General features: G+C 40.8%; 1 long non-coding RNA gene across 1 annotated transcript; it reads right to left on the bottom strand.

The window, feature by feature from the left end:
- Positions 1–2,575: 2,575 nt before the first annotated feature.
- On the bottom strand, positions 2,576–10,352 carry LOC136013119 (uncharacterized). Its single transcript, XR_010612150.1, has 3 exons — positions 9,830–10,352; positions 9,311–9,536; positions 2,576–3,668 (listed from the first exon to the last, which is right to left on the bottom strand). It is a non-coding gene; the product is annotated as an uncharacterized LOC136013119 (long non-coding RNA).
- Positions 10,353–23,404: the final 13,052 nt, after the last annotated feature.

Below are 23,404 nucleotides of genomic sequence, written 5' to 3'. Positions count from 1 at the left end.
CGAGATGCAAAAATAGTCATACTAAAGTAAAAGCTTGTGACCCATCTCCAGTGTGGCTTACAAAGTAGTTGTTATCCATGTAAAAAAATCCAGAGAAAAACAAGGAATCATAAAAAAAATTTTTTTTACTCTTTTCTGGTGCAGAGGGAGACTTTAAAACATTCTAAAAGGGCCACTGAATTTCATTTCACAACAGATGTAAGATTCTACTTTTTCTATTTTACAAAACCCACTGGATTGATTAGCAGACTGAAAGGAGAAAGAGAACAAATGGAAACGCACCTCATCTAAATAACAACATGCATATGCCCAGTACTGTCAAATATGATAGGCCCAACCCAATTTCTATTTCTTTTCTGTAGTAGGGAATTTTAGAGGTAAAAGAAAATGGCTCTCAACATTCACTGGATTAGAAGGCAGCAAGTAATTTTCTTCAGGTCCTCAAACCCTCTTGAATATATAAAAAAACTTAATAAAAATTAGTATTTTTAATCTAGGAAAGTTTCTAAAGATATAGTCAAGGAGCAGCAGTGGATCAAGAAACTAATAATGGATATAAAAAAAATATAATCTCCATTTCACAAAATCATTGCGTCTTTAGATGATAGCACAGCCCTTTACCATCATTTGCAGCCACAGGAAATTAAAGAGATAAAAGTGGAGCTGACAGGCAGAGCTAAGTATAGTGCTGCCTGCAGCATGTTATTTCCTCAGCGTTATTGCCTATGGACCCATGAAGCATGTGGTCCATTCATCTATATATCTGTCTATCAGACTGACAACCTAAAACTACTTCAGTACTGCAGATCCCAAAACCAGAGGTTTGAGAGCAGACTGTCAGTGATGCTGGTTACCAAGAGCAGCCTGGCAGCTTGGGCAGAGCATAGCACAGGCAGAACAGTGGAAATGAGCTGCCATTGGCCTCCTTGCCACTGTGGCTGGGCTGTCACTGCGTCATTGCTGCTGTGGCTTCTGGGCCAGCTTTAGCATCTTACAAAAGTGAGACTGTGGAGGAATTGTTGGCCATTCATTAGAATAATCTGAAAAGGGGAAACTCATCTTTTCCTGCAACATTCCCTCTCTGTCATTGTCAAAGAAAATATTTTGCCAGAGCCCAGCTCACGCAGTTGCTTCCTTAACCATGTCCTAGATCAGTCTGGCTGCAGGGGCTAGGCAAGGAGGGTATTGCAGTTGTCTGCCTTAACACCAGGGGTGGAGGTAAACCATGCTACTGTCACTGCAGGGCAGGGCTTACTTACATGTGTGTCCGCAGCATAGAGATCAGTGGTGAACCCAACAGCAGTGAGGGGAAGGAGGAGAATGTCATCAAATGTACACGCTTCATGTGTTAAACTTAGCTTATAGCTGAAGGCAACACAGTCACAACATGACTGCCTAAGTCTAGCATCTAGAGTAAAATTAATTAAATTTCTGCTTATATCTCATGTTATACCTCCAGCAAGATTAAAGAGTTACAGAAAGGTACTTCTACTTTATTAAAAAAAACAAAACAAAACAAAACAAAAACAGAAACAGTTTTCAATAAACAGGAGAAGCCTTTTCTGGAGACCAAACTGGGCTGTTCTCAGACGTATCTGATACAAAGGGCTTTCCACCATGAAACAAATTGTTAAATAAATGCTTATCAAAATAATAGCAGTTTTTCGTAAGTTACTTAGATCTAGGGTTTAATAAAAATAAAAAGAAAGTGTTGGTGTTCTACCAGGGATATCTGTTCAGCTGTAAAGGAGGATTGAGAACAATGTCTCCCCAGAACTGAACTTCTGGTTATCCTGAAAAACGAGGAGTCTGTTTAATTTAGAATTTTTCCTAAATTTAGTCTGGCCTGAAACCAAGACACAGTTTCCCTACCAACTCTGTGAGATTTCCTGCCAGTTAATAGCACAGCACCCAATGAGAATTGAGAAGTCTGGGACACAGTTTCCTGGAATCCTTCAGACCCCAGCATCATGCAAATACTCCAGATCAGATCTTAAACTTTCACTGCAAGTTTTAGGGCCTAGTGGATTTAAGGAGGTGGATGTGTGGATGAAAATTTATGGATGCTTATACCTTCTCTGTGGGAATTGCACTGATTACAAGTTGGTTAAAAGACCCATTCTATTTTTTAATCTGATGCCCTAATTATTTATGTTTGGTTAAGTGGAAACTTGGTGGGTTTACAGCTTTTAATAAGTCATACAGGTGTGTGTTAGATTTCTTTATAAGCCTATCTCATCTTACATGGTGCTGCAGGTATGAGTTACTCTTCTTTTGTTGATGTTGAAACGCATTACTTGACACCCTAGTTGAAACTGAGAAAGTACAGTTTTTCTGTATTTCCAGGGAGGAACCACCGCATACTACAGGATCTCCACCCTTCTGTGCTCACTTTCCAGAAATCAAAATGAAGTGGTTGTATTGTGTGACTTGTGAAATGAGAAAGCAACAAACTCTATATCTGTCTCTATTTTCTTCTATCTATCTCAACAGATTAAAGGTACAGAGAATGTGGTCTTGGCTTTTACCAGGGAACCAGAAAGAAATTTGTCATCCTAAGACTGAAAACATGAGATGCAATAGGCAGGCAAGTATATTCCTTATGAAGAGTCAGTACAGACTATACATGAAGAACAGGCTATAAAAACCAGATATAGAACATTGACCCAGGGTCTGAAATCTTAAATAAGTGCACCCAGGAGTTCAAGATCTGAATCAAGAAGATAAAAGAGTCTGAAAAGCTATACTGTCCTCTTGCCTTATTTTTGACTGCGTTATTGTTTATTTATTGTTTTCTTTATCTGTGTTATCAGACCTCAAGATGATACCAGTTATGCTGGAGAATCAGCAGCCTCAACTGGGCAAAGAAAGAAAGTCTTCTGAATGCAGTCACTTTTAGCGTAGTTGACTCCAGAGTTGTGGTTGTGCAAAAATCACTGAAATACCAGCTTATTTTTTAAAAAACTAATTCTCTGAACAGCATCACTTACAGCAGGAGGAAGAAGATGACATCCTGAAAAACCCGTTGTAGATGGGTTGTGTGATTCTCCCCTGATACCGTCACATTTCACGTGCCTGTAGCATCAGATCTTAATTTATCATCAACACTTTATAGACAGGGCATTGGCAAAGAGGTACTACTCTGGAGAACAGACTGGAGCACCTAGTTTCAGAGCCTCCCTCCCTCCACCAGTTTACAGACAGAGATTTAAAAATGCAATGGTGTAAACAGACGTTTCCTCTGCTGCTCCAAAAGACCACTTAGAGTTGCTGCCACAAATGATGCCCTTTCTAGCCTCCAGCACCAAGACTTTTCCCATGACTCCCAGCTGACATTATCTCCTTGTCCTGTAGATCTTACTTTAGATGGCCCTAAACATTTTCTGCCTTTTTAGGAAAGCTAGCTTAAAAATAAACTAACCTGTTAGTACCTGAGATAAAATAGGGAAAAGAAGATGAGTCATGTGGAGTGGAATTTTGTTGATGGATATTTCCTGGATCTTCATGTGTTTCCATGAGGGCTGGGGCTGGCCAAGTCCGTTTGCTCCAGCAGCATCTTCTTCTCTCAGACCCTTGGAGGAGTCTTTGGGCTAATCCTGTGACAAGACTCGGTGAGATGAGATGAAGCTGCTATTCACCTCTTGCTTGAATCTCAGCAGTTGTCTCTCCTAGTTACACAGAAGACCATTACTATTTATACAAAAAAAAAAAAAATGACCATAATTGACCCAGCAAGGATAAGAATTTTTTGAATGTTTGGGTAAAACTCAGAGGAAGAGGATGACAGACATACTCTGCACCTGGACAGCGGGCAGTCAGAAGAGCCAACACAACTAAATGGTGGGGCAAGGATCAACAGCTTAAATGTGAAGTACAAATACAATGGAGAAATTGATTACATGACTCCTGCAGGTCTGTGGTGGGCTAGGAGAGACAGAATTTGAGAGAGAGTGAAACACTGTACACAAACAGTTGGAATTGGCAGCTATTTTGCACAGATCACTTTTGAAAACATTCTAATTCCCTAGTTTTGAAGAAATGTGTTTCCCATTCCAGCTTTCTTCTGTACATTACATCAAGCAGCCCTGCCAGCTTCCGTGTGAGTGAGCACAGGGGGTCTATTGGTCATTCCTAGCCATATGTTTGTCAGATACTTATTTGCATGAGTGACAAATAGTTCTGAGCATTTGAAAAGCTACGGGAGGCATTGCCATTCTCTACTCCTACCTCATTTCTGCAGTCACAGCCTGTGCTGCAGTCAAGAAGCAGGCAGCTCCCAGGCAGGCAGGGAGGAGGAACAAGACTCACAGGCCAGGCAGATGTGAAATGTAGAGCAGCACCCTTAAAGTGCAAAGGGAAATGCTGTGGAAGTAAAGTGACCCCTCAGTTGCAGAAATGCCAGTCACTTTAGAGAGGAAGATGTTCCCTTCTGAGAAGGAAAAGCTAGTGGGGAAAAGCAGAATGGTCAAAGTCTGGCATCTCTGCTTCTGCCTGTGGGGAGTGAAGGTGAATGAGCTCTGAGGCCTTGGTGCTTGACAAGCCCTGGGGCGATGAGTTGGAATGCTGAAGGACAGGGAAGGTTGAAAAGCAAGCTTTGGGAGGATGGGCCAGGATGTAGTTGTGGTGGGAATCCCAGGTGGAGACCAGAGGAGGTGGGGGTTGTGAGAGGGTCTGCAACATTGTGATTGGACTATTTACCTGGGGTTTCACAGTGGCCAGTGAGATTGAACGTTGTATGTATGTGCAGGTTGGAAAGTACCAAACAAGGGGATAAAAAAGGGCTTGGTGATAATAAACGAGGATTTGAGTCTCTGCATCAACTTGAGTCCTTGTCATGAAATGCCACATCTGCCCCTCTCTGTTGGACCATCAAAGGTTTTTTAAACTCCTCCAAGTAAGACCTCGTATCCTCCTAGTACCACTGTCCTTAACTGCAGTGAGACAAATGAAGCTTAAAGGTAATGCTTCATTTTTTAACGTCTTACTTTTTTTTAGAGTAAAAGCCCTATATAAATGTAATTTTAATGTCCCTCTTTCTTACTGCCAATTTTGAATGCCCACAAGACCTTAAAAGAAAGAAATCCTGTGCCACTCCTCAGAGAGAAGCTGATGAAAGGGACAGCTGTGACATAAAGATTTGGAGGATATCACAGAAGATGTTTGCTTTGAACATGTTAGTACAAGCTACATTCTTAGTACAAGCTCTGGTTTCAATAATGGTTCTTTCTTAAGGCATGCTTAACTCCTGAAACTAATCTTGATAGCTCTTATTTAATCAGAGATTGGTCCTACCCACCAGTATCACTGTGAAAAGGAGGCAGAGAAAATTTGCTTTTCAGAGCAAAATCTCTAGTTCTCGCAAGGAAAACCACAGGGTTTTGCTTTTCTTTCTTGTGAAGCGCAGATGAAGGCTCCAGTATCTTAAGGGAGTTGGGGGGTGGTGGGAAGTGGAATTGCTCCCTCTGACAGTCCGGCCATCCCAGCATCCATATGTTAGAGTATTGCTAGCTGTCCTGGGTTCAGCAGTAGCAGTCATTTTTCTCCGTCTTAGTAGCTAGTGCAGTGCTATGTTTTCATTTTTTGGCCTGGGAAGAGAGCTGATAGCGCTGATATTTTTAGTTGCTGCTCAAATATTTGGTCTGGCCAAGGACTTTCTGAGTCTCATGCTCTGCCAGGGAGGAAGGAAAGCTGGGAGGAAGCAGAGACAGACACCTAACCCAAACTGACCAAAGAGGTATTCCATACACAGCACGTCATGCCCAGGATGTAACAGGGAGTTACTCGGAAGGGCTAGGGACTGCAGGGTTGGATGAGGTATCGGTCGGTACTCGGCTGGGGGGAGTGGGGCGAGTTATCTGTTGGCTGGTGCTGAGGTGTTGGATTCTCTTCCCTTGTTATTTCCTTTGCCATTATTATCATTGGTGGTAGCAGTAGTGATTTGCGTTATACCTTAGTTATTAAACTGTTCTTATCTCAACCCGTGGGAGTTGCATTCTTTTCGATTCTCCTCTCCATCCCTCCAGGAGCAGGGGGAGGGCAAGAAGGGGGGGAGTGAGTGAACGAGGTTTATGGTTGAGTTTAAACCACGACACTAGCTTTTCTTGAAACCCAGTAAAACAGTTATTTTCTGGTAACTTGTGATTTGCTAGATGTTGCAGGAGATTCAGCTTTCTAAAAAGATGTCAGTTGTGCTAAGAGCTTGGTCTTTGCAGCACCTCAGGGGAAGGTAATGCATTTTGTGCTTTGAAACTGTCCCTTAATTTCATTTGTTTTCATGTTCTCTCCATTATTTTCAACTGCTTTATCTTCTTCGCTTACAAGTGCCGTACTTCTCTAATCTTGCCCTTCCTCCCACTCTACCTTTCTGATTTTTAGCAAATTAGCTGGTGCCTCCGTGACAAAAAATTTGATCATATCTCCTCATGCTGTCTCCATAGGTCTCAGGCAAGCTGTCTGTTCATGGGACCTTGTCTTCTCTGACAGCTTGCTTCCTGGTTTTCCTCCAGTGTGCTTCAACAGCAACTGCTAAATTAAAGGAGACATTTCTGGTGCTGTTTAACTTGATTTTTCTGCCACTTCTATGAACATTTCCTTCTCTGGCTGTCAGTGATTTCTCTTTTTTAAATCTGTCTGCTTCACGGACCGCTCTGACTTGAAGGATCTCAAGTTTTGCAACAAACTTTACTTGTTGTCCAACCAGCATCCCTGTTTCCCCTAGCGTTCACTTGTTGCATTTTCTCACTGGAGCCTTCTCACTCTCTAATTTCACCTAACAGCTCTGGGCTGCCAACTGCCAAGTTCATCTCTCTTTAACCCATATCCACTGCCTTGGATAGCTTTGTACACCCAGCCATTTGCTTAACATCTTCCCATCTGTTTCTCCCACAAAACTGGATTAAAAGATCCTTACTTTTTATGTCCAGGTGTGGAGCTAAAATGATAATTCAGCTTTTACACTCCTTCCCCTCAGTTTAAACAGCTCAAACAAGTCAGGCAACAGATTCCTACAACCAAATGTTGTAGACTTCTTATTTTTCTAATTGAGCCAGTTGAGAAACATTGCTTCTCATATTTTCCTACATCATTTAAAGCCCTAACTGTTCCACAAAGGATGTGGGTGTCTGGCTGCAAACCTGTGGTATGGCAGAAGAACAGCCATTCCTAATGTTCAGGTCTTCAGCCAAACCAGCACTTTGAGAAGACTTTAAAAAGTGTAATTGTTATCATCGTCATAATCATCTGGATACTCTTAGCTAGAGTAGGGAGGCCTGTAAAACATTATTGACTGTTTCATTAACTTCCTTGTCCTAGTGGAGCGCTGTTTGAACTACAGGGGTATGTTTGTCGTTTCAGAATCAAGTGTTCTGTAGCTGTACTTCTGCAGACAGCGGGAATGCAACACTAATGTCAATCCAGTAGCTCAGACTACTTGGATGGAGCACAAGGAGAACAAGGCCCACACTGTCCAAATGTAGATCAGAGATCGATCAGATTTTTTTCAGAGCAGAGGAAGTAGGCTCTACTCCTGCAAATTAAGGTTGGAAAAGTACTTTGATTTAGAGTTAGAAAAGGAGACATGGACAGCAAGGCTGTCTCCCTACACCCTCTGTGGACCAGTCATGGTTTAAGCCCAGCCGCTTGCTCACTCCCTTCCTTCTTCCTCCCCCTGCTCCTGGAGGGATGGGGAGGAGAATGGAAAGACTGTAAATCTCATGGGTTGAGATGAGATAAGAACACTCCAGTAACTAAGGTATAACTCAAACCTACTACTGCTACTGCCAATAACAATAATGATAAGGGAATTAACACAGGAGGAGAATGCAATTGCTCACCACCTGCTGACCGGTACCCAGCTTGACCTGAGCAGTGATCCGGGCCTTCCAGGTGACTGCCTCAAGTTTTCATATTAGGCATGACATGGGCCCCTTTGGCTAGTTTGGGTCAGGTGTCCTGTCTCTGCTTCCTCCCAGCTTCCCCTTCTCAATGGCAGAGCATGAGAATGAGAAAATCCTTGGTCGGAGTAAACATTACTTAGCAACAACTAAAAACATTGGTGTTATCAGTGCTGTTTCCAGGCTAAAAGTCAAAGCCACAGCACTGCACCAGCTACTAAGCAGGAGAAAAAATTACTTCTACTGCTGAACCCATGACAGGAGCAATACATATTATAATCCCACAAAAATTAAAGGGCAACCAAAAACCTTTACTAGTTATTTTTATAGGCATGAGGCTGAGCTTTTATCTTTGCTCGGAGAACTCTGTGGTTTACAACAGCTGCATTAGTACTATACAGCTGTCTATCCCCTTTCCAGTCAATCTCCTTTATTTTCCACTTCTGGAGACCGTATCTCAGCTCTAAACATATTTTGATAGCCCTGAGAAGTACCTGTTCAGTAAGAGGAGAAACCTTGCACAGACAGGCTAACTCAAGGGAAACAGACACCCTCACCAAGAGAGGTAGCCATTAGAAGGTCTGTGCTGATGCCCTAGCCTGGTTCAGTACCTCTCACCTCAGACACCAGTGTGTCCTTTCTTCTGAATGCATTGCAACTCACTTGAAATTTCTGTTTGTAATCAGCAATATTCTGCCTGCTCCACACACATGGCAATTTTCATCCATGGCCACACCACAAATTCCTTGCCACTAGCTGTGCAGCTATCAGCTTCTTAGTGCTCCAAATAGCTCCCATGTGTCACATTTGGACGGCTCCCCTGCTCCCAGCTGACATTCCCACACCACAGAAATCTTAATAGTCCTGCACAGCTCCTCAGTTTAGGAAATCTAGAAATAATATTCTGGTTTACTGTTTATTTCTCGGCAAATTTTCACTTGTGGATCTTCTGGAGACTGAAAACAGGAAAAAAACCATGCATGTACAATGCTCAAATTCAACAGTACATGACTGTGTATTGGTTCATACTTGTCACCATGAGGCTATGTCCCCAGTATAGTTGTTGCCTTGCATAAGAGAAGCCTAGATAATTTGGCTGTAGACTTAGAAAGGTGGCTCTAGTTTCAGTTAAAAATACACTTGCATTCCCTTCTGCCTTATTCTTAATCACACAGCTTCCCCCTCACAGAGGCACAACTCCTCTGTGCTCCTTTCCCTCTTGCCCAGACTTTCTTTACTCACCCCTTCTACTAAACAGAACACACCCACATGTGACTCTTTCCCAGCTCCCACACTCAAGCCGCATTTTTCTTCCAGGTGAAAGTGATACAAATTTAACCTCTGAAAAACCCCTCTAAAACTTTCTTGATTTCTCCTTGTTCAGACAAAGACAGAGCAGGTTTCCCTTCCTTCCTTACCCATTTGGATGCTGAAAGACACAGGCAGGACTGGGTTTTCCATCCTGAAGTCACAGTCCCTGGGCATGGCTACTTGAAGCTTGCAGACATGTGAAGTGTAGTTTAGATGTATGCCGACCTCTCCCCCATCTGGATGTCCCAATTCTCCTAAGGCTGCATGGCAACACAGCTGCACAGTGCTTTGTAGGGGAAATTAAGAAATGTTGTCTGCTCCAATTAGCGTGCACTGCAAATGAGAATGTAAATGGGTTATTGGCACTTAATACCAGAGTGGGAGTTAACATCAATCTGTATTTTCCCATTCTAATATAATGTCACGTCTTTTTCAATCTGTATCCAAGAAACCATCAAAGTGATAGTTCTGTGAACTGCCAGTACTGCTAAACAAACAAACAAAAAAAGTGAGTAAAAGGCGAGACAGTCATGACCTTCTTGAAATTTCTTCATGTTTCATATCTCCTGGGCAGACACTGGGAAAAAATTCTTTAAAATAAAAAACAGAAAAAACAAAACAATTACCTTACTTTTCGCAGTGTTTGCTGTGGAAGAACTGGCATAATTTGGAAAAGTGGGCTTAAAGCATTTGTTATTAAAAGAAAAAAAGGAAATATTCTTACATTGCTTTTGTCCTTGCAGTAATAGATGCAAGTTATTTTTACTGGATATATTTTTTGTCTTGGGCTTATTCAAAGCCCTTCAGTATCTTTGCAAGCTTCTAACAACAGAATGTGTTTTATCCACCAATGATGTCGAGAAAAGCATCATAAAGAAACTCAATAGTCAATACAACTATTAAGTAGGCATTTGTTTATTCAGCGCTGAGCAGCTGGGGGATCTCTCCTCCTAACACGTGCACTCACTGTCCGGCTTGTCACAAATTTATGTTAGTAGATATACATATTCATAAGATTTTTGAGAAGAGGAGGGGTCCTTCTTGGAACACTGCCACTCCTCCTTGATCATGCGTACTGTCCTCTGGTGGTAGTCGACAGTGGTCATGAGGATGAAGGCCCAGTGTCTTCCTCTAGGTTGAACTTTTTACCTTTTCTCTTGGAGTATGTGCAGTTTCCCAAACCACCAAAGTGGACCTGACTGGTATACATCCTTATCTTTAGCACACAGGCAGTCCCTATTGGCTTAGGCCCAGACAAACAGTAACAAAGTTGCTTAATTAACTAACTGACCTTACAGTTTTATGCTTTTTCTTAAAGCTTGTCTTAGTATGTAGCTTCTTTGCCTTAGTGTATTTCTGTTATCACTAGTAATTCTTGAAGACTGTTATTGGAGAAGATGGAGAAAAATGAGGCACATAAGACTCCAGTAAACAGTATTTATTAGTAGCTATAACAAGCCACACAAGTGATATCGTTGACAGTTTAGTATTTTGAGACCAGCAATTATATAAATTTTATGCTAGAATGTTTCTGTAACTTATAAATAAATTCCATTTGGATTTTTTACAAATGAGAATGTTTTTCCTGGGGAAAGCATTAGTGGCATTGAAAGAGCTTTGTGTTGACTCCAGAGACCTGTTTTGCTGAAAGGAAAGATGCGGAGGTGACCAGCTGGCTCAGAGATGTTGAAAAAGCTTAGGAAATCCTGTTCTTAGGTTGCTGATTTTGGCATTAACTTGCTGGCTTGAAAAGTGATGTGTGATCTGGAACCTTCCTTCAGTGGCCAGCTGTGACCATAGGCAGTTTCCAGTTTGCAAGGTTTTGGCAGAATTTTTGAAACTGCTGATGCTTGAGAGTACTGATGGTGATACCTTAAGTCAAGTGCTGCAGGCACTTGACAGCATCATGTCTAACGTGATAAAATGTATACATATCTATAAACCCAACATGTGTACTTTACCTTGCTTTATTTTTCTGTTGTAAAGATGGTGTTAATCTGCATCATTCAGTGCATAATTATTATTTTTAATGTATGCATTTCTTTAGCTATCATTGTGTACCAGTTTTTTCTTGCGTATTACATTTCATACTAGTTGTCCTCTGTGTTTGATACATACTTTTTGGACTACAGTTATTTTCTGCTGGAGCTTCCACGTCTTTGAGTCATGCAATGATATTCAGCCTTGAAGCCATTACAACAGGAGATAATTTATGAAACACTAAACAAGAAGCCCTCTCTCCCCTCAAGAATTGACTATGACAAAAACAAAAGGAGTTTGTTCATGGGTGATAATTGCATTGTCTCATTCAATTTTCTTCTGAAATCCTATTACAGCTGTCCCAAGAAATCATGCATTATACAATCCAAGTAATTAAAATATAATTCTAAAAGCTAACTGTCTATGAAAATCTAGAGATGATCCTTTACTCCTTAGAAATAGGGAGGTAATTGCATTCGTATGCTAATTTATTAAGATAATCACTGGAATATTTAATGCAGGTCCAAAGTACCAACTTCTCTATGTCATATGGTGTTGGAAGAATAAAAACACATTAAAATATTGCAGTGAGGGTATTCCAACACAGACATGACTTTGCATTCCTTACAGGTCTCTATCTGAGAGAAGAATGCATGCAAGGTCCCATGGCTAAAAACTGGTGAAAAACTCCCTGGTCTGGTGCAGGAGGATCAGACAAGCTGATCATCCTGACACCTTCAAGCTTTAAAATCTATTAAACTTGTACACCAGTTAGGAAAACAATAAGATATCTCAAAGCATTTCTTCCAAGACACAGGAAACTAGAATGAGAAAAGGAAATGCATTACAAGTGGTTGCATACAAGTAATCACTTGTTACTTATGGCTTCATTGATCATCTTTTCTGACACAATAGTTACCCAAAATTGCAGTAATAAGGGTTGTTCCAGAGGGTCTGGTTGAAAACTAGAGCTGGAAATAGGCTCTTTGCCCATTGAGCCAACCTTCCAGCTACTGCAAAGACACCAAAAGAAAGTGAGAAGAAATGTTGCTTTGTTCATCAAGGAAAATGAGGATATTAAGGATACTGTCTGAAATGCTTTCTGAATGAAATTTAGCTTATCTAAACAAAATGCATCAACTCAGCTTGGGAGTGGCTGAAGAAAGTGTTCAGGAAGGAATATGGCACAATATCTTCAATTATACTTTTTTAATTTAATTTCATTTAATTCCATTTTTAATTTTTAAAAATTCTCTTTTCTTTTTTTTTTTTTTTTTTTTTTTCCACAGCTTTTCTTGTAGGAGAAAATAAATAGGAGACTGAATCTGGACTTCAGCCCACCACTTATCATGGCCTCTACTACTCCTATGGCCCCAAGTTGGTGGTACAACATAAAGAGTCAAAATACATTGGGGATTCAGCTGATATCAACGTTTCTCTACTGGAGGTATCACATGAATGTCTTGATGCAGATCAGCAGTATAGATATTCAACAGTGAGATTTCTATATAGGCAGTGTTTAATAGACCAGAAAAGAACACACAGACATGAAGTTCCATATGCATGCATTTTATATCAGAAAGAACCACCCAACCAACCATGCTCATCTCATAAAAAGAGAGAAAACAACCCTGAATCCCGGGGTGGGGACGGGGAGCAACAAAAACAGGTGCAGTAATTAATGTCCCAGTGATTTAGTGAAATGCTGTTGCACAACCATAATGGCCTCTTAAGTGCAGTCACCCTGAACAGTACAGAAGTTAGAGAGATAACTGAAGGGTTGTTGAATTGATGAAGTGTTATGTATGGTTTTTAAAAAAACCCAAACCCACCAGGAACAAATGAGCCCACCACAAACAAACCCCCAACTTTTACTTTTGTCTTTTATTTTCACTGAAGTGCCCTGAGGCTAAAGGCAAGTAGTGTTTTTATGCAAGAGAACAGCAGGTCTCCTAGTAGCCTGAAGAGTTGAACAGCTTTGTCACAAAAAATGACAAAGGTGATCCTGGATTTTGATCCAAATTTGTTCTGAGTAAGTGCAGGATTTTGATTCTGTGCCTTTAAAAACTGGCAGTTTAGCAAAGATGTCAAGCTGCAGAATTTTCCACTGGCTAGAAAAATATTGCTGATGATCTCCCTTGTGAAACTGAGCAGAAATTCTTATCTCATGCAAACGCTAAGTACTTTATTTTTCTCTGTATTATATGTTAAGGAATCGGGTTCATTCTTCGCTTTTCATTGTATGCCAAAGTACAATATGACATTGGGGAACACTGATTGTTTATTTCAACTGCTGATTTTTAAGAGCTCCCCCCAATATATAGCTTGGTTATTGGATTTAACATTTGATGCAGAGGGTTAACCAATATACAAGGAGGGTAGAGGAATTCGCTTGCTTAAACAAAAGTATTGTCTGTTGTAAACACCTATCATGCTTACTAAGCAGAACAAAGGCACAAACTACTGATAAGGGGAGAAGCAGAGGTCTGGTTCTACTGATAAGCAAGTATTGATAAGGAAAAGCGGATGTCTGAGTCTATTGATAAGGGGGAGAATCAGATGGTTTATGGCTGGGATACTGACCAAACCCTAAGGCCATGCGTGAAGATTAAAAGGTGAAAAGTTTAAGAAGAGGAAGACTCATTTACTTCATCTTGAAGACCCCTGCCCACAGGAGGAAGACTCATTTACTTCATCTTGAGACCCCTGCCCATGACCAGAAGGGGGCACTGCACAGGCGCAAAGGACCTTCTAGCTCTTATAATACGAAGCGGGGATAGATACTAAATATGTATAGGTGTATCAGTAATCTACTTTAAGAGAATAAATGTAAAGGAAAAACGACCCTGGGTGTGCATACTTTGGAGGAGCTATTCCCATGCACCTCAGCACTGAATAAAGCATACCTACTTTACAACTTTAACGAGTTGTGGAGTCAATCCGCATATCACATTGATCTGTAAAAGCTGCCTAGAATTCAATTACTACATGCTCAGTACAGATTATTTAATCTGCGGATCCAGCTACACAAAATCCCTGAACTCATCTCTCAAGCAAGGCTGCGGATAAATGAATAAAACTGGCACATTCATCCTGGACTTTTCATGTTGTACCACAAAAACATATGAAATGGAGCCCAGAACGAATGAACATGTTCTACAGCCACTGTCCCTTACAGCTCAAAGCCATGGTCTTTAAAAGCAGTGCATCCGTCAGATGGTAACTGCTTCAGACAAGAAGCAGAGAGGGACATGTGTCAGATGTCATCAACACAGCATTTCTAATTCAAGGTGTTTATAGTAGACAGAAAACCAAAGTGGAGTCTTTAGAGAGTATTTACAATAGTCTCCTTTCTGTGTCAATCTTCTCCTCCCCACCCCCCCCCCAGGAGTAAAAATTAAGGAAATAGGAAACTATACACAGCTTTGCATGGTTTAAAGCATGGACTTCTGAAGTGAGTCTGCATTGAGGACCTTCAAGCAGAACGGTACTGAAATTGCAAATGGATGATACTGAGAAGAGAGGCAGCAGAAATAAATGGGTGTTCAAAAATAGCTCAAGATGAACCTTATCAGAGACAGGGATTTGATCTCCATAAGCACACTCTGACCTCTTGGAAGCTGGCACCCGGCACCCACACCGAACACTGTCTTGCTGCCTAAATCACAGATCCTCCATCTGATGTTTAATGATGACAACAAATTATTGTATAATGCAAGTTTGGGATCTCTGCAGCATCCACCACAATTTTAACATCCAATGTATCATTTTTGTGGGGCTTATCTAATGATACTGATTTTTATGCATTATCCTGATGTTTTGCAGTCCTAGGGATACCTTGGTCTAGTTCCTTGACCTACACTTATATTTACAAGATCCAGGAGGTATATAGCTCACCTGATGTCAGGTTTTTATTAATACAGTCTGTCTCTGGGAAGGAATTAAAATCATTAGGCATGAAAAGCATTTTCAGCTGTCTGGGGGCTTGTGTTTTACCCCAGAGCCTAGGATGACTCTCACATGCAGGAGATACAAGTGAATTCAACTGAAAGGTTGTAATGTGGGCAGGGTTACAGGTCAGTTCACTGAGCTCTAAGTACAATTAGAAAATTGGGGAAGAGAAGTTCACCCTGCTGTTTTTTTCTGAGTAAACATAAAAAATATTTTGTTTTTGCTGAAGAGCCAAATCCCTTCCTCATAGTCTGCATTTTTCAGCAGGTGAAGCTGACTTCTTTAAAAGAATGTTCTTGTAGAGCCAGGCAAGGGCATTAGGAATTGCTAACATTTATCATGTTCCTTGGCAGAATAGTTAGATACTTCATTTTTTAAAAAATCCATACATACTGATGGTTTCTCTTAAATAAATACTTTTAAATAAGTAATTGGGACTTCTGAAAAAATGAAAAATGAAAGCACAACAAAAGATAAACCAAATATTATTAGTTCTGCAAGAAAACGGTGTCCAAATTTAGCTTGGGCAATTTTTGTTGAAAGAGAGAGCCTAAAATTATCTCCAGCTAAACCCTAGGCTCCTGTACCCTTGCCATTTATGAAGACTTGCAGTGACATGCAGGCAAAGACTAGAACTGAGAAGTATTTGCTACAGAAAAAAAGAAGGAGTTATTTATCATGCTCATCTGGCAGCCTAAATGCAATGAGATGAGGCAGAAGTTCCCGGGTGCTATTTACAGGAAGAATCATCTCTTGCAATAGACTTTCATTTCCCTTTGCTCTGTCATGATTAGGAATATCAAATTTCTTGGAAAAACAGAGGTGTGGGAGAAGAGGTTTCACTTCCTCTTCTTCCTTAGAAACAGAGAATATGAGTAGGAATATAAATACCTGTCAGCAACAAGTATTTGCTTGCTCAACCTAAAATTTATTTACAGTTTCAAAAGCACAAAATATATTGCTCAGAATCTGTTTATAGGAAGTATATTCAGGTCTGTTAAATACATTTGACTTCTTTACCTTTGAACTATGATAAATCTGTTATCAGAAGTGGTGCTCTGATACACCATGAAGAACCAAAACTGAAATACCAGTAAAACAGGGAAAAAATGAGAAATGCTGCAAATGGAAAGCAACAGTACAGCTGAGCGACTCAGGGAAAATGAGGTGCACAGAAGCTGCCTGTAGATTGTAGATGCTGAGGCATATTGTGTTCCTGAAAACTGGCTGGGAAAATTAATTTAATGTAACAACACATTTGTTATATAGGACTTAATATTGCACATGGTATAAAGGAGCCACAGTAAATCTGGTTCACAAAAACCTCCACAAACTAGTAATTATTTAAAGCTAAGTTGACATTTTATACACTGATGATGCTGGCTATATTTTAGTTTTGCTTGTTTGGGTTTTTACCTTGATTTCTGCCTTAGATACATGAGTTTACACATGCTCAGATTCTGTATACTGCATACAGCTGGCTGACAAAGCAGCACACTCGCCCTTATAAGAAATGTTCTTGTTAAAACATGCTCTCGGATCGTGCTGGAACAAGATGTTTCCTCTTTCCTTTTTTTATTTCAAATTGTTTTGCGAACACAAAATTCAAAGGACGTTTCCTTTTGGAAATAGTTCTGAAATGAAATATCTTGCTTGTGTTCTGAGAGGGGTTCAGTGACCCCACCAACATTAGTTCCAGCTCACAGCTGCCTGGGATCCCAAGTCCTTGGCTCTGGGTGCATCTAAGGCTGCTAAAGAGCTTTACCTCCCAGCAAAATGGGAAGCCCTCCCTGTCTCAGCTGGCTGCTCCCGAGAAAGGGCTGTAGGAGCACAAAGTCCCAGGCTCAAGGCGATACACAAGGCTTTCTGGCAGGCTTGGATCACATGGGAGTTTATCGAAACCTGCATGTTTCATGGCTCAGCGAGAAATCTGGGAACAAAATCACATTTTAAATGGAATTTTTGCTTCTGACTTGGTCTCCCCTCTGCTTCCCCACATGCCCACTCATCCACTTCTGAATCTGTATGTCTGGCTGTGAAGCACCACCCTCTAAAACACTCTGAATCCCATCCACCTGCCACCCTCCAGCCTGTAGTTTAGCCCAAAAGTGGCATTTTTCTTAAGCACATCTCCTAGGCAGCTACCATGGCAACCCAGCGACCCACTGTCTGATGCCTATGCTTTGACAGCTCCTCTTCTGTTAGCATACAGCTAAATCACTGACGAACTAATTAGCATAGCAGGAAGATACATTTTATGGTCTTTATTTTATTTATCTAAGGTGAATAAAGAGCTCGAATTATACCTGCACAAACTAACCATATTCAAAGCTGGTATTCTCATATTGATCACAAATAATTACATTTTTTTGTACCAGCCTTTTTACATTTACTATATTGAGAAAGAGCTCTAGGAGCATTCAAATTTCTTATCACACAGATCACCAAGCAGCCTATCTGTGCAACAATAATGCCTCTAATGGCTTACCAATACACTCCTTTACCTCAAGAGAGAATCTGAAGTTGCCAGGATGGAGGAACATCTCTGAAGATTTTGAGTTGCCTCCTATTTTTAAAAGACATAAGATGGGCTGGTGGAAGGGGACTCGCCTCAGAAGTGTTAAAGAATCTGAAGCCTAGCTTTATTAGTAGGCTTTTTGGGGCTGATAGGCAATTTGTTTCCTCCTTCATGCCCAGCTTCACTCACCTGTCTATGCTTCCTTCAGGAATATATCCTAGTGGATATCCTGTGGTTTTCAACCTGGAATCTCACTGAGATGGCAGCTGCCTTCTCATGAAAAGGAGAAAAGTCAGTTTCTTTTCAAGAATATGTAACACAATTGTTTATTTTCCTGCATTGCCCTACAGCTTGGAAATACTTTCTTATAGCAGTGTCAGACAGCCATTACACAGCAACACAAGAGGTTGCATTAATCTGGCAGTCAGCTTTTAACGTGGGATATGCCCTGCCATACTGTGCGCAGGTGGCATCGGGTGTTTTCCTGCAGCTCAGCCATGCTTCACAGTCTGTTCTATAACACTCTGTTTTTAGACTACCTTTCAGTGAACCAAAAAGATACTGCTGCATTGAATATTTCCCTTTCCTTGGGTCTAACTCAGCTTTTCATTTATCCTTGCTCTCTGTCTGCTTTTCAGGGAACGAATGTGTAAAGGAGAAGTGGAGACTTCTGTTTCTTACATTATCTGCTCTCTGCCTGTCCACTGACAGTCCAAAGAGCCAGGGGTCCAGCTACCCTCTGCATCTTGGACTCAGTTTCTTATGCCTTCTTAGTCCCTGCACTGAACTACTTGACAGATATCAAGCAGAGAGGAAACATACTGTGAGAAGAGGGACAAAAGAAATGATTCTTTAAATTAAATGATGAAACTCATTCAGTTTCTCATCTCTGTATCTTTTGCCCAGCTCTCCTCTATAAAGTATGTAACAGGCCAAATTTAGAACCTCCAGATTGCTATCAATTCTATTCAGTGCAGTGATGTGAAACTCATGTGGTGTGAATGAATGACGCTGAGTTTCTGAGCAATCCCATGGATTTTCAGCATGGTGGGGAAAGTGTGCAACTGCACCCACCCCATCACCATGTGACGTGCCACAGAGCGGACATGCAGTGGGGTGGTAGAAGGGTGAGGTGCTGGGGGTTGCTCCAGCTATCATGAGGGCGTGCTGAAGGACATGGTAATTCTAACACTGGGAGTGTTTGAGAGTCTCTGTGCTTGGACTGAGTCATAGCTCCTACCATAGCAAGGGTTGCACTCTTCAGCATACTCACTGCATGACCCTTATGTGCAATGACAGCAGATGCACAGTATAATTTAGTTTTTAAAGAAAAAAATCACTTGAGAAAAATTGGAGAGAATTTTGAAGAGAGTTTTGTGTGTTACATCCTTAAACCTGTAAAGCTTGCACCTTAAACCAACATCCAAGCCAAATGACTTTATCACAGCATCTTTATTTTAAAAAGCCATATTCACTTAAAGATATATGGAAACCTTTGTTCTTTACAATTTTGGGTAAAGTAACCACAAATTACTTTAGAGCACAGTGTTTTTTCTTTGAAATGCTCATGAAACAGATAATCTCAGACACATTTTTCCATGAACAAAAGCACTGAATGAGCATCCCATGCCCTCAGAGCTAGCTACTGACAACTATGACAACATTAAGTCAGCAAGAATTGAAGTGAGAGCACCAGCTCATCTTGCACTGACTACCAAATGGTCATCACACTCTGATGAACGGAAATCCCATCTGGAAACTTGGAAGATGTGACATTCAACTCACCGTAACAATTACAGGTTCATTTTTAACATACATTGTTTTTAACCATATTTCTTCAGATATGCATGGGGACCCAGTACAAAAATGGATCATAGATATGCAAGAAATGTTCTGTATAACAATAGATAAGGAAGATCGGACTCTCAGCACTGGTGAGTATTGCTCGGTGATGTATTTATCCCTGGAAACAAATGAGAACTGGAGAACAAAAAGGCCAATTAGTAACTAGTGTACTAATTATAGAACATGAAACAGCTGTATTCAATTAAAAAAAACCCAGCCAAGTAATTACTAGAAGACAGGTCTACCACAGGCTGGTTGCAGAGGTGCAGTGAGGCCAGAACACTCTTATGGGGCTGTGGCATTGCCATAGCTGCACCGGGTCACTGGAATGATCTGGTTGGTACACATCGAGGTAAAGGTGCATTTATGCTGGGCTCAGAAGGGTCATCAGGGTATTATTATGTGAGAGAAAAATTGATAGAGTGAGGAAGTGAGCACATGAATTCCCTCCAATAGAACTGGAGGTTCACTTGTGTTTGTCATCAGAGCAGCAGGGTCCTGAGAAGAAGGGCTGGGCTGTAGCACTCTTTGTAGCACAAGCTTCGCCACTCATGTTTGAGAAGTTTCTGATGTAGGGAAAGAATCTCCAGATTAACTAGGAGACAGGAATGAGAGAGCTGAGGTAAGGGCTCTGAAGCCACTGGGAATGAACGACCTAGAAAGATATTTGGGACTTATTTTTGGTTTGCCTCACCGGCTGGACAAAAGCATTGCCCAGCTAATGAAAAGAGTCTTGCTCCTGATTCCCACAACCTGGTCTTCCTCCCTGTTGGCTCTCATTTCACTGCTCACCAGGACTAAAAAGAGTAACTACAGGCAACCAGATTGCATGGGCCTAAGAGCAGGTGAGGAAGGAGAAAATACTTTAAACAGGGTCAGCCCACACAGAGAAAGGGGAAGATCCACAGTGCTGTTTGAGAACATCTGCAGATCCCTGGATCCTCATTTGCATAGGATTTGTTTTCCAGTTAGTAACAAAGCCTATTAAGAAACTCTGGTAAGAGGGTTTTTCACTTAAGTGAGACTTTCCTAAATTAGTAGCCATCAGTTCTGACTTTGATGGCGAATCTGTCAAATTCCATGGATTCTACTAGTGTAGTGCCCTCCTCCTGCAAAAAAAAAAAAAAAAAAAAAAAAAAAAAGCATGGCGATACGGTGAGTCACAATCAGAAAAAAAGAGTGTGCTGTAAGAGTAGCATCTACCAATTTTCCCCATCAAAACACCTTGTTGTGTTTTTTAATATTTACAGTAGTAGTAGCAGTTGTTTTATGGACTTCAGTTTGCTCTACCAGCAAAGGCAAATTAATCTAAAGGGCAGCATTGACAGCAAGCTCTCAAAAGACACTGAGAAGGTAGATGGTACCTTTTCATCAAAAGAACAAAGCAGTTGCAAATAATGAAAGTATTTAAAACTAAGGAAATCTCTCTTACCCTAAAAAAAAACACCTCAACAGTAGAGAATGTCGCTGAGAAGACAAACTGGATGCTTACACAGATAAAGCATTTGGACATCTTTAATTCATTAAAGTAGCTTAAAATTGATTTAACCCCACATTTCAAAGACTAAATCAATCTCTGTTTAGCCAGGGCAAATGACCTCACATATGCCTTCTGTGTCACTCCTGTACTTCAGCTGAGGCTTTTAGAGTTGGCCTCTTGCAGGGGCATGACTGTGGACCAGCAGGAATACCAGCTAACTGCTGCTAATTGGCACTTCATTTTTCAACAGCGTTGTCAGGTCTGGCCCATGTAACAGTTCAGTATGGAAGATGCCCAAGAATTGTTAATGAATGGCCTTTGCAATAGGCCTGAGCATCAGAGACTGAACCTGGATCAGTGGCATCTCTCCATAAAAAAAGATGACTTTGTAGTTACAACCACTCAGCTTTCCAAGGCAGCAGGCTCCCATCCCTTACACACAACTACACACACACACACTTCAACGATAGCTATTTAAGTGGTGCAAGGACAGTGAAACCTGTGTTACATTTTCTTCTGGAATTTCTGTCTCAAAAAAACATTCTCTGGAATGTTCTGAAAGAACTTAAGATATAGACAACAGTCTGCTTTAACATCTACTGCTTAGGTAAGAAAATTTCGCACTAAAGGTGATGCAGGATGTTGTTAGTGATCCATATCCTACCTCCATCGGGGGAAAGAACAAAGAACTAGAACTTAAGGAGATCACATGTTGAACAGGCTCAGCATCTTCATAATTTAAACAAGAGATTGCTTCCTACAGTGACCATCTGCCCAAGCTTCAAAACACTAAATTATGTACCAGGAATCGTAGCAACACATCACAGAAGTTGCTTTTGATCTTTGCAACAGTCTCAAGAAATATCCTTCATAGAATTGAGTTCAGTGACATCTGAACTCTTGCTGTAGGTAAGTGATCTTCATAGAACGTAAACATCAACAGCAGGCTGTTGTGGGACAGAAAAAACAGCTTGAGCGCATGTACAATTTCAGTCTGCAAAGCAGGAAAATTCCCACTCACTGTCCTGTCCAACAAATTTGTTATTACTGTAATTAGAAACTAAAGGGTTTCAATATGTTTGATATTAGAAAAAAATTCTTCACTATGAGGGTGGTGAGACACTGGCACTGGCTGCCCAGAGAAGCTGTGGCTGCTCCAACCCTGGCAGTGTTCAAGGCCAGGTTGGACTGGTCTTGGAGTAACCTGCTTTAGTGGAAGATGTCCCTGCCCATGACAGATGGATTGGAACTGGATGAGCTTTAAGGTCCCTCCCAGTCCAAACCATGTCTTTCGGTGGTTAGCTAAATCAACTGGTCATTTGATGCTTAACAGGAGTATCATGGCCCATTGCTTGATGGTCTTTTCCTCTCATTGGCTTACTTGAAGAATGATGGTCTCAAGTATTGCATCATTATGGCATAATCAAATTAGCATGAAGTACGCATCCCCATATTTTTGTTTCTGCAGATGCTTGCACAAGTGCAGCATGAATGGTGGCACTAGAGGGAACTCCTGCAGTATATCCCACCTCGAAGTCCCCAGTCTGAAATCAGACCTAGATCACAAGATTTGCTTCTAAAATTGTGAGTTTCTGGATTGTGGGTTGGTTTATTACAAATTTATTAACTTCCATGCACATTCGATAACATTTTCTAACTTTCTGTTGCTGCTACGAACTGTAGAATTACCAGCATCCCTCCTCCTCCTACCAACAGCTCCTGTTATTGCGTGGTTACAGTAATTGAGACTTGGTCCTTTACCAAAACGCTTATGAAAAACTAAACCAAACACTATGGATATCTTAGTTTCAGAAAAACTGCTTGAAAAGCTGTGTTGAAGTTTGAAAAATCTTCAAATATTAAATTTTTGCCCTCCTTTTAATCAGTAAACCCATGGCTAAGCATCTGGAATTAAAGTTACTATTTAGACTTCGAATAAATAAGACCTTATGGGAATAATGTGCTTATTGGGGAACTCTGGGGAAAAAAAAAAAAAAAAAAGACATTTACAAGAAAGATGGTTTTGTTTTATGTTGTCTGCTTTTTGCTGGCAATTACTAGAGAAAGTGGCAGAAGCAGCTGCTTTATTTTTAGACAGACAGACATCCACAATGATGATTTATAAAACTTCTCTAGTGAAGACAAAGGGTATGCTCTCCCTTTACTGCCTTAAGAACTGATTTGTTTTCAAAAGGCAAAGGTTAGTAATTTCAAAATAAAGAAAGCCATGCTTCTGTAGAAACACCATGGTCATTCTTTTTGGAATGGACCTAACTGCATAAAACATTATGTTATTGTATTTCATTCACAGAACTGCTCAGGACCCCAAGCTGTGGAAGAAGTTCACTATTGCAACAGATGCCCCACAGAACAGAAACACGGCTTTATTTCTCTTACTGCTAACAGCTAAAGTAGAGCAGGCAACCC

The sequence above is a fragment of the Lathamus discolor genome, chromosome 4 (genome assembly GCF_037157495.1).
Source record: "Lathamus discolor isolate bLatDis1 chromosome 4, bLatDis1.hap1, whole genome shotgun sequence".
Lineage (NCBI taxonomy): Eukaryota > Metazoa > Chordata > Aves > Psittaciformes > Psittacidae > Lathamus > Lathamus discolor.
Note: the sequence above shows the minus strand (reverse complement) of the source record. Positions and strands in the feature narration are given on the sequence as shown.